The sequence below is a fragment of the Sinohyriopsis cumingii genome, chromosome 9, assembly GCF_028554795.1.
Source record: "Sinohyriopsis cumingii isolate HCF-2022 chromosome 9, ASM2855479v2, whole genome shotgun sequence".
Lineage (NCBI taxonomy): Eukaryota > Metazoa > Mollusca > Bivalvia > Unionida > Unionidae > Sinohyriopsis > Sinohyriopsis cumingii.
Genome location: NC_142969.1, coordinates 73,904,067 through 73,916,977, shown reverse-complemented (window position 1 = coordinate 73,916,977; position 12,911 = coordinate 73,904,067). Strand labels below are relative to the sequence as shown.

At 33.1% G+C, this 12,911-nt stretch overlaps 1 long non-coding RNA gene across 1 annotated transcript in view; it reads right to left on the bottom strand.

The window, feature by feature from the left end:
* The window catches only part of LOC149792026 (uncharacterized), a 34,218-nt gene extending 25,680 nt beyond the window's left edge, over positions 1-8,538 (bottom strand). Inside the window, exon 1 of the long non-coding RNA XR_016423465.1 lies at positions 8,385-8,538. This is a non-coding gene — a long non-coding RNA (uncharacterized LOC149792026). The remainder of the gene's footprint in view (positions 1-8,384) is intronic.
* Positions 8,539-12,911: the final 4,373 nt, after the last annotated feature.

Here is a 12,911-nt window from a genome sequence, read left to right as displayed (position 1 = left end):
TGGAAAGACTGGGTTATTATACATAACGGGACATTAACAAGGTGGTTTTGATGCCCATATGGTCTTTTGCATAAAACACAATGTCTGTGAGATCTTGACGTTGAAGTTGAATTGATTGTAGACCTTTCATGGCTGCATTTGATGTGTTTTATACCATTCACCAAATTGTCATATCTGACATAAAATCTCATAAAGTCTCATTTGTTGGGTGCTTTTCATACATTTGCAACTATTAACTTTGGCAGTCATATTTAGTCTATAATCATACAAAGAGACTGCGAATTCCATACAGTCAGTTCTTGTAGGTGTGGAGCCAGAATCTGATTTGTTGAACAGTATCTAAAAAGACACAACTCGTCTTATTATGTATTAATTATAATTCTTGTTTTATATCATGAATTCTTGTGTCATCCATTATGTCATGTTACATCCCAAAATGTTTTATTTCAGAACTGTTTTTGTCTGAATATATATTGAATCTTCCAAGACCAATAAGTGTCGTAGTAGCATCAACGATATCGAAACATGCTTGGATTTCCCAACCATCAGTTATATATCTGGCACTGTTAAACAAGGTCATAATACCGTTGTTAATGAATACACATCGTTCATTTGCAGCGTATATGGTATTATCATTTTTCACAAGTTTACCATGAATTTCAAGAAATGTCTCCGGGCAAGAAATAGCTTTATGTATCTTGGACTTGCAGTTCGATTCGCCCACGTTGGTCTGGTTCTCGTGCTTCATAAGAATAATACTGATAATCACGCACATATTCATCTTTGAGTACTGGTGCATCCATGTCAAATGCGGGATCTGACACACGCTTGAACATTTTTGACATATTCTCTGCTGTCTTAAACGAAGTTCCAAAATTGATCGATAAGTGGTCGATCTCCAACGAAGACGGGTCAAACCACTACCCGCTATTAGCTTTGCGGTTATGTTTATTTATTTGTTTTTTGCATCTCGTCGGCCGCTTGTTTTGTCAGAGATGGCCCTCCCGTTAATGATTTATTACTTTGCTGACACTTTGTGCTATCACTTCGGTGCTGGGCAGTTTTATTGGCTGTGGTTTTCGTCGTACTAATCGTGCGAGTCTGTCTTTGATCGCCGAATATGCTTTACGAACAACATCACCAACAGTGATAATACCCTTATCACGAGCAATTTCTATGGATTTCATACCTAATTGTTTTGTAATCGGGATAGCTTTTGGGGCTTCCTTCTAAATAAATCTTGAACTGAGTCCATCTCAGTAGATCATTTTATAAACCCTAATCGTGAATTTATCAACCTGATGTTTTCAGGTCCACATTGGGCGTTGTGCATTATTATATTATCTTGTTATCGCCGTTCTAATTGATCACTCACCGTAGTAATCGTCGGTAATTTCATCGATCAACGCCCGATTGATGCTACTGTCCATGACGTCACCGGTAAAAACACGCTTACAAATAGCGGCTGCTTCATTAATGATTTCGTGGGAATTGTTGCTGACTGGTCTTCCACCAATCAGAATTTCTAGTCAATCAACATCAGCGAGTATGTTATTGGGATAAAATTTATCTTGAATCACTTGCGATTCAACGATCATATTACCACCTTGTTTCATAAGACGTCGATCGCGAGTGGCAAGGCCACTTCATGTTGCTCCCTCAGGTGGTTCATCGTGTGGTTCTGGTTGTGGTTGTAAAGAACGTTGCAGGGTAGGTATTTTACTCAACATTTTTATGTTTTTTCGTTGTTTTAGGCATAGTTTTTCCTTCTTCTACTTTTTCAAGTTGACATTCCATTCTCTAGCATGCGCATCTACTGTACTGCTAAAAATGTTGAAATTTTCAACATTTTCTTTGACCTGATCAGTAATGGTAAAAATACGATATAAATATTTACGCCATTTTTCATGACTTACATTTCAATATGTTCGCGTTGCATATATTTGTTTTCTTTTTTGCCACCCAAACGCGGCAATATTAAGCATTTGATCTTTATAGACAGAAGGATAGTAATTATACCTCACAATGCGAGTGTTACGTACTCGACTACATTCAAGCCATCCATAAGTGTCCCCGCTAGCAATCACCGGCCTCATAATAACCTTTATTGAAGAAAACAATGGAATTTCCGCAAGCCGTGTAACCTTGGCCTTTTCATTACATCTAGTATCAACATTTGTGCTATGATTGCGATGATATAAAACAAATGTGGCGATATGGCCATAAAATTTAGCTGAAACGCGGACCCAACACACACCCCCAAACAAACGGCGACATCAACGTTTTGCTGACCAATAAAACCTACTACAAATACTATAATTCTGATGTCATGACTGAGTTAAATGCCTTTGTTATTCATTCATTTGCAGATTTTCATGACAGTCCCTTACAAAAAAGGTGGGTTGTGTAATATTAAAATAATAGCCTGTTGTTTTAAGAACAAAACATGTTTCCAGAAAACAGACTCGAACCATATACAACGGCCTGATCTTATAGACCAGTTGTTTGCTCGACAATATATAATATAACACAAAGGAATTTGCCGCCCGGAATGAACACTTAGAAAACAATATAAACAATGGCGAACGGTGTTTTCTAACACGTCCTTTTCATGGAATAATTATAAGGCTAGCTCCATGACCCCAACTTTAGTATTATGTAATATGATAAGCTTGGTAAGTGTATCGCTTTTTAAAATATACGTTTGGGTCAAGAAGGCAGTCTGCACACTACTTAGGACAGATTAGAACGATATATTTAATGAACAATAAAAAGGTTAAAAAAATTATACAAATCAAATGCAAAATTAATTTACAACTCATAACCGCTTTTTTAAACACAGATTTAGTAACAAATGCTGAAAAACATGAACAAATGAAATTAATCCCAAATCGAATAAATTTGATGCTCAATTTTCTTTATATGTATTTAAACGCTGGATGCGATATCAAACATTTTTGTACCAGTTGTAATATTAGATACTCCTTTTTCCACTTGTTCAAAGTATTTTGAGATATATACAAATATTATCATTAATATTAGATTATTTTTCTGTTGTCCTTCAAGACAACCATGACTTTGCTAGTATCGCGTCCTTATTTAGATTTGAAAATTAAAATATTTTAAAGGAAAAAATAGGTCCAGAATTTAATATTAATTGGTCATTGTGCAATTGTAGATTATATATGTATATATGTATATCGAGATTGCTCATTGGAGGAAATAAATAGCCTGCATACCTGCTGGAAGAGTTATTTTTTTATAAAATCATTGTTTTCCTTAATTTCATTCGGTGTTTCTTCCTCTACCAATGCGTCCACCCCATATAGCAAATGAAGTGAATAAAAAAAGTTTCGTCCCTTTTATCCGGGCGGAAGAACAGACAGGATTAAAAGAGACTATTTTAGCTTCTTTGAAGGAAGGGGGATCAAATATCATTCACATGCACTCATTTTTTGTATTATATAACATTTTCATGCTTGTGAAGTCTTTTAGTAAAAATGAAGATAGTATACTTATATAGCAAAAATTAGTTTATGAAAAAATATTTTGATAATTTTGGCGGTGCAACTTTCGTTAAATTATGTACAAATAAGCTTAAAGAGTATTTTAAATCTATTAACAAACATGTGGTGTTATTTATTATTTATCACTATGGAAAAATTAAACATCAACAGTTCAAGAATTCTTGTCAAGATATTTTGAATTCAGTCTGTATAGAAAATTTCAAATCATGTACAAGATTGAAAATAAAGGTCGTTCGACTTATTCAACATGTGTTATGCACAAGGATCTCAATTAAGATTTGATACAGTGAAAAAAGCAAATGTTTTCATAAAATACATTGCTCTTTTCTCAAAAATATAGTTTAAAGAAAGGGAATGTAATGAGGTTTATTTTGAACGTGGAAATACATTCGATTACATTACGACAGCACATCACGTCATAGGGTAGAAATAGTTTATAAACACATCATAACAACTACAAATACAAATTGTTGACGTGAAATTTGGTCCAGTCAGTTAGAATGTGCTGTTGGTGCAGATAAATTGACTATTCCTTTCATTATGGCTATTTTTTACACAAATTTTACAAACTAATTAGCTTTAATTTTCTATTTATTCATATAAATATTCCCACGAATCGGTTAATGAAATTAACAAAACAAAACAAACACTTAGATGATCGCAATAAAAGGCATCGTTTGAAAGGGAGGCTATAGAAAATGTTAAGAATTTATTCTATGACTCTCCAGCTACTGAACATTTTTGGAAATTATTGCGGACTGGGTGAAAAACTCATTACCCGAGTTTCGGAAATACACATGTTTATTATTTTCTAAAGAGGAAATAACAATTATGATAAGCTTATTAACAATTTCTAAATTTTGCTTCCAAACAAAATCACATTGTGCACAATAAAAAGATCACTGATAATTCTGAGAACAAGTGTTCATCACTGTCAAATTTTATTATGCGATTTTTTTTGCTATCTAATTAAAATCAAATCTTCTCAATCCTACATGGAGATCTGATAGACACCGATAATAGTTCACTTTTGCTGTCCTTTGAAATTCCTAATCAACCTATTTTAAGAGCCTATTATATAAAGTATTACAACATTGTGTTAAGGAGAATTTTTGTTGATAACGATACATTCCGAATGATGCGTCACTTTTAAAACTTGCAAAGTTTGTTTGTTAAGCCATGTATTTTGGCCATGTGACTTCCAATGAGCACATCATAAACTAGACATTTTAATTTATCCTGACAAAAGTACATATATTACATTCTTATATGTACAGGTAAGTCTAAATAGTTAACTATATCAACCAATTTATTGACATTTTTTTCAAAACATAACCGAAAATTGATAAAGTCCGAAAAGATCAAGATTTTGTTTAGAATTCTCCCCATAAACTTATAGTTCAAAAGTTATTCATTCATAACATCGGTGACCAGTATAGTTTGGACAGGTGAAAAATAGTGTGGGAACTAGGAGGACACATGTGTTTGTGCTCTCATCAATACATGTACAGCTTGTTTCAAAGGTCGTTTAATTTATTTTTCGACTTATCATATTCCGGTTATAGTCTTATAAATCAACAAAACAAATTGCATGTTTAAGTGACATTTGAATAAATATTGGTACCTATGTGTAATTACAATATCGTAATATGTGTGCTCTTATCACTTACAATTAATTACAGTGTATAGTTTCTGCTTTGCTTATTGAAAATCACAAAGTACATAAATCTTGGTATTGACTACACCAAAAGACGGGTAGTACCACCCTGTGTTTACACAATTGACATTAATTACTTAATAATGCTCAAGCGGGATTTCTACACTCTGAAGATTTTTTAACAACAACGTGGGGACAGTTGCGAATAAGATCTAAATAAGTATTGACCTTGTTTGTTTAAAGAATATTTATTCGACATGACATTAATATTTTGAAACAATGCAATGTCTGGGGAGATTCAGCTGAAAGAGAAACTATTATATTACAAAGGATTAATGACAACCAGTATATATGTACTGACTTGAAGTTGTTAACTCACTAACACATATAAATAGATATATAACCAGAAAATATCTTCCATATTACGAAGAAATCCTGACAATCGATATTTGTACGCTGACTTGATGTGGTTAGATCAGTGACACATAAATAGATATATAATCAGTTCTAGCTTATATAATTAGGGCACCCGCATAATGGGGGTTGGGGTGGGGAGCTTAAACATGTAGTATTTAGCTATTACGTTTTACGGATGTAGACCGAAACAGGTTTAGAGGTTAAATCAACCCATTGCCCCTAGGTGCGGGCTCCCATGTATGTATTAATTAATAACAAGAATATTATATATGTTGGGTTTTATACCTGTATATATGGTTTGCAGTATGGTAGTGTCCAGGACCTACTCTCAGTAACTATTCTCATAACTTCCAATTCTTTAAATTGTATTTGTGTTACAGTGATGTTTTTTCTTACATGGTACACTAATCCAATATATAATGAGAATAGTTAATCAAGGGACGTTTGGAAGTTTTCAATATTCTTTCAGAGGATAAACGATTGAATCAGTTTCAATTTCTCCAAAGAGTGAACTTCATCATAGACCTTTTTTACACAATTAGTTAGCATGTGTGTGCGAAGTTGCGACACTAGGCAATGTACTGCCTAAATGTTTCTGCTCAAAACAATTATGTTTTTATCTTTGCTAGCCATCTGCAGTATTCCAAGTGGCGACAATAGACGATAGACTCACTTAATTAATATTTTTGCTAACCATGATATGCTACGTAATTGTGTATGTTCAAACACGTATCTAATAGATTTGCTACCTATATGCAGTATGCCAGGTGGCGACATTAGCCAATATACTACTTAAATGTTTATGTTCAAACGTTTCAACGTTTATTTTATATCTTTGCTAGCTATCTGTAGTATATAATACTTGTTTGGATATTTTTTCTTCTTGTAAGCGTCGACTGTGTTTTATCTTGGTTAAAGGTCAATGGTCACGTACGGAACCACTCGAATTTTGTGAATATCCAAATTTCGAATTTGAGCTACATTATTTAGATTTTCAAAGATTATATATAGCGTAGCATCGTCAGCGAAAAGTCTAATTAATATACTTTGTTTGCATTATAATTTATATGTACTAAAAGCAAGAATGATCATAGGACCGATCGTTGAGGGACTCCAGCAATAATATTCTGAAATTAGAAACTCAAAACTCGCTATTTTTGTAATAATAGATTTCTACCCACGATAATCCTAATGTTACTACCACTACCACTACAACTACTACTACTAGTATCACTACTACTACTATTTCCTGAGAATAATACATTTGATTCCAAATCAGCCAATCATACTTATAGTAATGGAAAGTAGAATATTAAGACTATAATTGCAGCGTGTACATACAAATAAAACACTACAGTGTCTGACACACTCACTTGTAATTATGAAGTATACATAAACACACACATACATACACATATTAAATTAAAGAAACATATGCTATACGAACTGACACTGACGGTAGTAAATGGAATGATTGCATGGACAAAGGCATTGCTAATAAGATTAAGCTGTTTAACCATTTGTGCAATCTCAACTAACTTTATTCAAAAAAACTTGGTTGGTGATTGAACGATTAGAAAAAGGTTTTAACAAATCTAAATAACTCAGTAAAGTAGACGATTTAAAGATTAGTAAGGGGCTTTATTGCATTCATATTGTCATTAGTAAACATGGACTGTGGATTATCCATACAAAAAATATTAGAAGAGTCCATTACTTACAGATTATTTAATTCCATTAACTCAGCGGAATGTATACATTTATAACCATAACTATTAGTAAAAAATAACCGCCAAAGGGGTGTCAGTCAGCTTGAACAGTATAAAATGAACGGATATGATTGGGCTTCAATGACATCAGATATGGCAGCATTTTATAGGTAAGAAACTGCACGAAGTTGAAATAAATGTCTGAAAATGGGGTATCATTTAACCTACCTCTTATGAAAAACTACTTCTCATAATTTGGCCAATTATTACAGTGAACAGTTTGACATGAAAGGCTTTAAAGTTTATACAGATGATTCCAATCTGCCATCAAATATGGCTGCTGTTACTAAAAATATATAAACTTGTTAAAGGTTCTAACACCATTTAACAAACTGTGAACTTGTTAGTAATGAATTGGTGATTGGTCCACAGGGGCTGAGAGAAATCCAGGAAACATAATTATTTTATTAGCCTCATGTTAAGTTATTATGCATTTCTGATATCAAGTAACCGTGCATTAGACGAATTAATGATGACAGACATCTTGAATCTTTGCCGGTTCAGATCAGATCGTACTGTCGGATTTTCGGTTTTTTGACTATATTTTTAAAACTATTAGACATAATTAAATGATATAGAAAGCCCTTTAAAATCCGTTTCCGTTGACACCCTTAGCAATATGTTTCCACCGCAAGAAAAAAAAATTGTCAGTTTATTTTTGATCTGACACTAGTCTCTGCTATCTGCAGCTTCATTACCCGAAGTTTTAAAACGTGTTTTAAAATGTTATTTTTCTGAGGCTTGTAATTAATTGAAGATATCATCATCAGTTATATTAAAGGTTTCACTCCTCATCAAACGTCACGCTGACAATGAGCATTTTACACCAACTATTTAAATTATTAAAAATCAGAAATACATCTATAAAAGAACATCCAATATGAATCTGAGAGAGAAACGATGAAGGTCATAGCTGGGTCGCTCCATCAGCGAGTATGCAAGGGACACGGCATAAACATATGTTTCCATTAGATATTAATAAGAATTAATAAGAATGGCAATAAATATACTTACATTTATGCATCTTGAATTTCCTCAGCATGTACTTTCTTAGTTCTGCAAATCCAAATGACATGACCAAACTTGAAACAAGCGTAGAAATAGTACTGTACTTCCGATTACATTTCCAACTGAAACAAAAATTATCCTTACTGCACTCAAAACGATTTCCACTTTACCTCAGCAAAGGGCAGTAATTGCACAACGGCGAAATCAATGGGGATGTCCAACGATATATCACACGTTTAAAATAGCTCATCAGTCTGTTAGCAATGGTAGCCAATGTTCTATCCAGTCATCAATAAATGATGTTTTATGATAAGATATACATTTATATTTTATTCAAAATCTGTAATATTCGTAACATCTATTTATTTTATATAAAAAATAATTTGTTAATGAATAGTTGGCTTGTTGGTTATTATAGGCACGTTTAACACATTACTGGCTACAACATGGCATGGAAGAGAGACGGGTAAGTACCTTTCTCATGGACACAACAATGGAGTCGACACAGTCTGGTCTAGGCCGATATCGAAAATACGACCCTTGGATTACAGATTTACCAAATGAGCTACTGCGTGTCCCTTTATTAATTCATTTTTCCTGAAAGACATGTTGTACTTTCTAGAAATAGGTGAATTAGTTTGTCAGTTTAATTCATTTGGTTTTGCAATAACAAAGTTATCTGATTTTGACTATGTCCAATTTGACAATTTCTTACTGTTCACAACGAACACCACTTCTGAGACCAATGTTACGCCAAGCTAAAAAACTACATTCATTAGAAAGACATATAAAGAGTGACAAACAATAAATTGAAAACATTTGTGACTTTGTTTTTTGTAGATAGAATAATCAGATTGCAGACCAGCCAGACTTGAGTGTATTCATCTTCTCTTATGAGCATGCAACAGTACTAAAAATAAAATTTAACAGAAAGACTTGTTGCTATTTTCCCTCTCTTATATAGATACGACTATGACCGTCGTAAAGGGCGGACGACGGAATCCGGGAGTAGGGAGGGGTATACAAAATAAAATTCGGTCCTATTCAAAACCATCCACGCTTAATATACCTCCAGTTAGATCTTTGGTAGAATTGCACCCTCGTGAAACATATCTTTTGTAATTTTCACATAGATTTTGTTTTAAAATTTGTTTTACTTTTGTACGAGTTTAATATCAGAGCTTCTGTGTCAGTATCCAAAAGTAATGTATATTTGTTCTCCAGTATAAATGAGGCCAAACTATGGTCAAAATTAGCTGTGTTGAAAAATAATATACACGAAAAATATAAATATTGATTTGTCGATATCACACAAAAAGATATCATACAGTGCTTCCAAAGTATAGTGATTTGCATATTACTGTGAATGATGTAACTATTAAAATGAATGTCATTTTAATCCGTATTTTATATTTGACTGATCTTGTAAAATGTTGTAGCTTACGTTTTTTAACAGACTCTGTTCATGTTAAAACCATGAGGTTAAATGATTTTGTATATCCCTATCAGTATCACCCCTCCAAAAATATTACTGTAACCTATGGGCTTAGATTAAGTTTTAGTGCTTAGCTCATGACCAATGTTTCTGAACCCAGTGTACGCAATATCACACACTGAGTCACACAACCAAACAAGTGGTTGCATCATAAGGAAAACTGCTTCCTTATTACCAAAGTAAGTCCTGCTGCCCTACATTTGACATGTCACTGACCCGAGTTCAATTTTGTACTTTATAGTTATCTCTTAATGTCTGTTCATGCAATAATCATTAAATTAGACAATTATACGCATCACTGTAACCTACACTTCACTGGCTTAAGTTAAGCTTCAGCTTTTAGCACAAAACCAATATAGATTTATTACACCAAGAATACATGCAAGATTTTAAAGAATCGTGCAACTTGGTGGGGATGCATCCTGATGCGTACTACATGCACAACACAAAGATGCCATTGTGACATGTATTTCACACTTCATTCGCTTGGGTTAGATTTGGTTTTAAGTTCACTTATATATATATATATATATATATATATTCGTTCCACACCCTTCATAACAAAGGAATTTCATCGTAGGCTATATCTCACTTTTTACTGCCTATTGTTGTTTTTGGTGCATTTAGCTTATGATCGTATTAGTTTCGTGGCATGCTATATGCATTATCTCCTCCCTAGAATCACGAAACATGGAGACCGGATGCAGCTTAAAAGTAGTATATCTTTCTTGCTGAAAGTGAAAGTCGTGACCTAGTGTTCAAATTTCATTTATTAGGTTGCTGTTTATATTTGAATCATCAAATCAGGTAAAGGAATGCATATATAAAAAAAAGAATGCGTCTTTAATTGCTTTTTGTCTTTAATCCCCTGTCACAATATATGTGTGTATATGTATTTATATTGGGTAATGGCATGTGAGCACGATTGTGGCTACATGGTGCCAATTAAAAGTTAACTTCTTTAAATGTACAGATTAGAAGGGGAAAACAATGATTAGTTAGAAAATAGGCAATATTTCGTTAGCAGTATCACTTCATCCTGATTTTCTTTTCGATGATAATTAATGTTAACTTTTTTGTTCTAGATATTATTTCATGCTTTTGTAGATGCAAGTTATGTAATAATTGATTAATCTCTTTGTTGATATATATTTAAAATGTTATGAGAAAAATCCAATATATATGAACGGGTAGAAATTTTATTAAATTCTAGATAAGCGCGAGTTAGTAATTTAATGTTACATTTATTATGAGTGTTAATCGCTTTCGCACATTTCAGACTTTAAACCAAATTTAATTTTAACGTTGAATTACTGTGTATATATGTTTGTTTTTTTTTGTTTAACAGCTTTTTGAGAATCGACCTATACGCAGTCTAAAGTCCCTCTGATGTGACTGTAAGCCACTGATAATTAAGCATCATGACTGGCTGCTTCCGATAAAAAAGAATGTCAAATAAAAAATATTGTGATATAATGTTTTCAGTAAGGTCAACATTTCCCAAAAATAATAGCTTTTGGGCAATCAGCAAGTGCTCTCAAGAAATTTATCTTCACTTCTATCGAAAGCAAAATCAATTGCAAATCGGCAAACGTTTGACGGAAATTTCATTCTTCGAGCTTAAGCAATTAATTTAATTTGATATTCGTTTCTTGGGTGGTTGCAGATAAGTAGCAACTTTACTTAATGTTCACTTTTGTTTAATGACAGGTGGACTTGTTTGTATAGCAATGAGGGAGGAATACCTTCAGTATGTGGAAGCCTATAAAGATAAACTCCAGCCATTGATGGAGACTATTGAAAGGGAAGGAAAATGGCACTAATACAGAAAGGAGAATGCCCCCAACTATGCCTTCGGACAAGACGGTACAGTTTTCCAGTACGTTGTACATTAATCGGATCTGCAATGTGGTGGATAGGAAACTGCATCATGTGACCGGAATCTGTATCAAGTGACCTCATGGCAAGTTTATGTGATGTTAAGTAACAAGAAATATTGTATTACTAACGGCATATTCTGCAGACAATATGCTTTACATTAGACCTAGGTAGAGTTCACTTCTCAATTATAGTTAGTACCACCACACTAATGCACACACGACCAACACCTAAACACACCGCAATAAAAATTAATAAATACAAAAAATAAAAAACAAACACCAGCGTCGGTTGAGGAGAAAAGCTATCCAGGAGATATTTTTGTTCAGAGATAATAAAAAGTAAAATTTAATATGATGTTGAATAAACGGCTTGTATAACATTATGTTCTTATTGTCCTCTATACTGAATTGTACGGAATTGTTTAAAACTTTTATGGTGAATATATTTTGTAAAGTTGATGTAATACTGATTTTCTTTTAGTATATGTACCGGATGTAATAAGCACGATTTGTGAATTCAATGTCAGTGCATGGTAAATGATGGATATTAGCATAGATGTGTATTTCTACTACAGCATTCCCACATTCATTGTAAAATTAATAAAGACGGCAAATCATATCATACATACAGCAATTTTCATGTTTGTTCTGTTCATAGTTTTTTCACTCTTCAATCTTAGAAAAAAATCGTTTTTTGTCTATAACTGTTATTTATGAATCATTTAAAAGAAAACTGAGGTTCAAAACAATTATAGCAATCAACATCGAAATGTGTGTTGTTTTATTTTCAAAACGCTGTATATGTAGATTACAAGCAGTGTCTTAAGTTGTATATAGGTGTCCAAAAAACTGTAGTTGCGGCGTGTATGACTTTCAAAGGCCCAGTAGGAGAGAGTGTCATTAAAACAATAACTCAAGTGAACAATCCTATGCACAATAAGCACGAGTTCATGAAGTTTTCTGTATCTCTTGGTGTGAAGATATATAAATGTCCAAAAGAAAAGCAAATGTTTTTTTTTAAATTTTGGTTTACATTAATTCCGTGTCATTCCTATTTTCTGAATCTATTGGTCCTGAAACATAAACATAAGCGCTTTTTATAAAGATCGATCGAGACCTGTTCAGGACCAAACCTGTAATTATACCAATGATGTGGTC